Source organism: Cicer arietinum, chromosome 6 (genome assembly GCF_000331145.2).
Source record: "Cicer arietinum cultivar CDC Frontier isolate Library 1 chromosome 6, Cicar.CDCFrontier_v2.0, whole genome shotgun sequence".
Taxonomy (NCBI): Eukaryota; Viridiplantae; Streptophyta; class Magnoliopsida; order Fabales; family Fabaceae; genus Cicer; species Cicer arietinum.
Window position 1 is genome coordinate 53,599,908 of NC_021165.2, and position 5,071 is coordinate 53,604,978.

General features: G+C 28.6%; 1 long non-coding RNA gene across 2 annotated transcripts; it reads left to right on the top strand.

Moving 5' to 3' along the window:
* Positions 1-6: 6 nt before the first annotated feature.
* LOC105852816 (uncharacterized) lies at positions 7-2,085 on the top strand. Of its 2 annotated transcripts, XR_003470091.2 has the most exons (3): positions 7-282; positions 794-864; positions 1,653-2,085. It is a non-coding gene; the product is annotated as an uncharacterized lncRNA (long non-coding RNA). The 2 variants fall into 2 exon arrangements; XR_012163395.1 differs by having other exon boundaries at positions 7-864.
* The last annotated feature ends 2,986 nt before the right edge of the window (positions 2,086-5,071 follow it).

Consider the following 5,071-nt stretch of genomic DNA (forward strand, 5'->3'; position numbering starts at 1 on the left):
AATGCCGAATGAAGCTGCGCATGTTAAGGAAACACTATTTAAGAATCAGGATATTTTATTGGAAAATTCTTGTCATCAAAGTTCAAATTCAGATATGCATCATTGTCTTTATTGAAGTGCTACTGCAAATCAGTGGTTAGGTATTGCCTTTCACTGTTTTCCCTTGAGAAAATAAACTCATCAGTCATCAGGCAGCATGTTACTATTTTCTCTAGATTATTAGCAAGGGAATCTGACTCGCTGATTACCCCAAGATTCTGCTGATGTTGTTGGACCATGCAGGTAAACATGCTGCATCTTGTTGCTTTTTTATATTTAGAGTTGGTTTTTCGAATAAATTTGAGTTTTTTAACATTATGCAGTTTTAGTGGAATTTTTTGTTCATTTTGAAGCATATTGAGTTATTCCTGAAGTAGAAATAGAAGTGACTGAAATATGGAATGTTTTCTCATTGAAATTTCCTAGTATAAAATATTAAATAGTGCTATTAAAATATAGGAAGATTATTCTGAGGATTTACGATGACGGGAATATTTGTGAAAGTTTAGGAAGGAGATTCCTGGGCTTATAAGGTTGGTGATATACAAGAGAGGTGATTGTCTGATGGAATTATCGAATCTTGAGTTTGTTCTAACTCATAGACTTGGGATAAAAATTTACTGTATATTAGGTGAAATTTTATCAATGGATATATTTTAGTCCTTTTTGCTTTTCTGAGAAACAAAACTTACATTAGCATCAAGAAACTATTTCCAAAACTTTCTTCAATTTCTCTTTATTCTGAATTAATCAGGGAAATATTGTTTGATCTGTGAAATTCTCCTCCTTTCTTGTAAGGCATAGGTTATGGGAAAGGTCTATAAGGTATGTGCAAATGTCTCTTAACTCATTTCATAATTCATAGTTTTATTTATTTGTTTATCATGTTAGGTGGGTTTAAACAAAATCTTCCTTGCATTCTAAAAATGTCTGTTATGTTATATTTGTGTATAATTGAGAACTTGAGATATAACCTCAACTCACATTTTCTTTGTCATTAAAAATTGTGCACAAAATAAGACAATCCCTGCTTGAGGAACAAGTCAGTTGGCTTAAGAGCTGATTAAGTTCTGCATAGTTAAATCCATGGAAGATGGACTAAAGCATAATGGAGCTTAGATATCGCTGGACTATGCATCAATACATGGAATTCAAATTATTTTTCTTGATTCAAAGGCAGCTGCTCTTTATTTCTCATTTTTCATGCATATGATGTCATGTGACCATGGTTTTATTGTGGCTTTAAAATTATACCCGGTGTGCCTGAAATGCAAATAAATTTTCTACCAACATTTAGAAGAAATTCACCAATTATTTTTTACCCTGGCTTATAAAGTGGCATTGTACACCAGATATGGGTTAATCTTGTTACTATAAGAAAGTGATTTGAAATTATCCAATAGAATCAAGTCACATTCAGTTCTTAAATTGAATTGATTAAGTCTCTGGCACAAGGACATCAAAATTTGATTATTTGAGTATTTGTAGAATTAGTTGTGTTTTCCACTAGTAAGCCTGGCAATGGTATGATGGTATCTTGAGGCTACTATGAATTCCAAACTTGTTCAAAGGATGCTATAAATCATTGATACTCTATTTTTATTGTATTTTAGGTTCATGGACAGTGCATGTCTATTTGGTTTTGGTAGTACTTGGAATGGCTAGTGTCATGCTTCAAAATCCTTGACATAACACTGATGCAGGGAATGTGCCAACAAGCATGATCCTTGTTGGTTGTCACTAAGAATTAAGAGATATGGTTTGTCACTAAGAATTAAGCGATATGGTTTGTCACATGGAATGAGATTTCATGCTTAAGTTCCAGTTATCAAGCACCAAACCACCATGTTTAAATTCCTTCTTCAGATGAACTTGGTTTTAGGCTTACAATGCATTAGGGTATTATACAGATAAAATAGTTGTTACTAAGAAAAGAGTGATACATGACCCCTAAGGAATATTTACCATTTTCTAAAATTGTTAGTTATTCAAGACTGTATAAACTATAGTGTAATGTGCATATGAAGTAACTTTTTATTTGCGTTTCATACAGAAATCAAGCTTCTGTCTGAGTGTTATATTGGTCTTTTCAAATCTATCTTGTGAGCATAATTTTAATTTTAATTGATATTATACTTCTTAGTTGTTTAGAATTATGTGAACATATAATTTTAATCAATTTTAATTAATTTTCTGGTTAATAAGGAGAAACTTTGTTTCCTGTTTTTAATGTTCGTACAAGTAATAGGACATTTGTTTTCAGTGTTTATTGTACAAATCTATAAAAATAGAAACAAAATAAAAACAATGCGGCGATTTTGTAATTAAAAGTAAAATAGAAATTGTTTTCTGTTCTTAAGCTTCTAAATAACTTGTTTTGATAACAAAAGGCTTTCTGAACATCTTTTTAGCTTCATATATATTTTAAAGACTCGAGGATGGCAGCATGGGTTAAGCAATATTGTTAGGATTCTTCCCCCCAACCACAGCAATTTCTTGGATTCCATATTCTAGTAATTAAAGTTTGTATGAAAAATATAACCGAAAACGTGATTTCGGTTGTGTTTTTTTTACTAGTGAGTAAAATTGGAGCATTTGCATAAACATATTTGGTAGTTTTTATCTTGACATCAGACTTGTATTCAACTCTCATATTTTTTTGAAATATGATACTGATATAGTAAAACAATAGAGGTTGGAATAAATTTGCAACAATATTCATTATTGCGGTATTCCTGTCAGTGACAATTTCCTTATGCTTATTGTCTTGATACTTCAACAAATTACGACACACCTCTAGAATCTAAGTGAAATTATCCTCCTTTTCAAATTTGATAAAAGCAACCCCATTTGAATATGTCATCTTTGTTGAAGTGACGCCAACAATCTAAAAATTAACAACATTTGGTACATATTGGTTTTATAGGTCAAAATCATTAGCAGTACAGAAGAAAAAGTGTTAAACAGTTTAATTGATTCATGATGGTCCAAAAAATATATTTGATGGTTTCAATTTCAGAGTTATCAATCATTCTATATTAGTATATATATTTGTGATCATCTAAATATTTCAACAAATGTTATATTTATAATCTCAGACCCCTTATAGTCTTCTTATATCTTCGACATGTATTATAATCTTGTTTAATTGTAGTCATACTTTCATTTCTTTTGTCTTTCAAAGTCATTAGATTTTTTTTTATGAGACCATGTTTCTTGTCATCTCACCAACAAGTTTCTTTTTTTCCACTTTTAACCGACCAACAACGAGATGACCTTTTAACTTTAGATCAATCTCATCGTTGTGTTTTCCTAACATAATACTAAAATACAATTTTATGGTTGTCAAAAAATAACCACGCAACCTGAATGAACATTCACATTTCCTCGATCATGTGTCTTTGTATTTCAATTTTTTATTGGTTCCTTTGTACACACCACCTCTTTCGCAACCCAATGCAACAAATTATTTTTTTCAATCAAAACCATGATGAGGTTTTGTTATTACTATTGAAAATCATAATTTAGTTGCTTCATAACAAACTCAAACAATCAAATCATCTCGAGAGGTATATTTCTTATCTGTAATAAAGTTTTTTTTTTATTTCCAAATCAACATCATTCACCACTTGTTCAACAATGTTCATTTTCGAATTAGCTGCAAGCCCAACTATAACTAAAAATATACCATGACATTTCACAAAACAAAGAGAGAAACAAACAATTAAAAACAAAAACAAAATCTATTTTGTAAAACAAAAATTGTTCGATAAAAACTACTAGCGAATGCCTACACCTAGTAGTAGTAAATGTATGTAAAATTAACTACTAAATGCGTGGATAATAATAGTAAATGCATGTAAAACCTACTACCAAATCCTATCATCTACAAATATCATATACAATTATTCAAATATTTTTACGAGGCAAATGATGATGATGAGGATTTTAAAGCTACGTTACCTTTACTATGAACGAAAATAGTATTGATATAGGAGTAAATGAAAGAATGGTGTATTGAACACAAATTTCAGGTGAAAAAAGTAAGGTTTTGAGGTTGATTGTTGAAGAAGATGAAGTTGAAAACATTTTACATAATTTATATAAGGAACACTATTTGAATCATGCTTCCGATAAACTATCGACTTCGGAGCAAACTTTTAGTGAAAGGTATTTTGGGGGCCTTCGAGCAAGTGTGGAGGAATGAACATTTTCTTAATTTATATAACATGCATGAATTTAGTTACAAATATATTATGATGGAAAAAAATTATTTTTGTGACTGTGAAGATATTTTAGGGTGTCTACTATCAATATAAGAAACAAATATGATATGAAAATTACAATATTTTTTATTCAAAGTTTAACCCTTTTGTTTTTTTTAGAGATTAAATTTTAAAATATTTTGTTGATTATTTGAAATAAAAGAAAACAGCAAAAAAATAAAAAGTATATATAAAACCTGCACACGAAAAAAATGCAAGAAAAAAAGAAAATTTTGCACGCGAAAACAACTTCACAAATGAAAAAGGAAAAAGAAAAAAAAATTATGTACATAAAATAACAATAAAAATATGCAAACGAAATATAATTATGATCAACATAATTGATCTCTAAAGTAGTACATCAACAAATACATTAACATAACAATACTATAATTACACAAAGGAAAATTTAAATTTATAATTTTAACAAAATTATATAAGGGGTAAATATAAAAAATAAAGGAATAAATATTTATTAATTTTTTTTTAATTTTAAATACTATTGAAAAATTGAACAAATATTTGTGTGATAAATATTTATCGTTAATAAATATTAAAAAGCACTAAATAATCATTTGACATTAATAAATATAAAAATTCTTAAATACATATATTTGTAATTAATAAATAAAATTTGATTATTTTTTAAATCTATAGAAAATACATGAAAAAAAATATGTATCAACTTGCATCACACTTGTTTCTTGCTACTAACCATTAAAAATAAAAATAAAAATATAAATGGACAGGAGGTGAAAAGAGTTTCT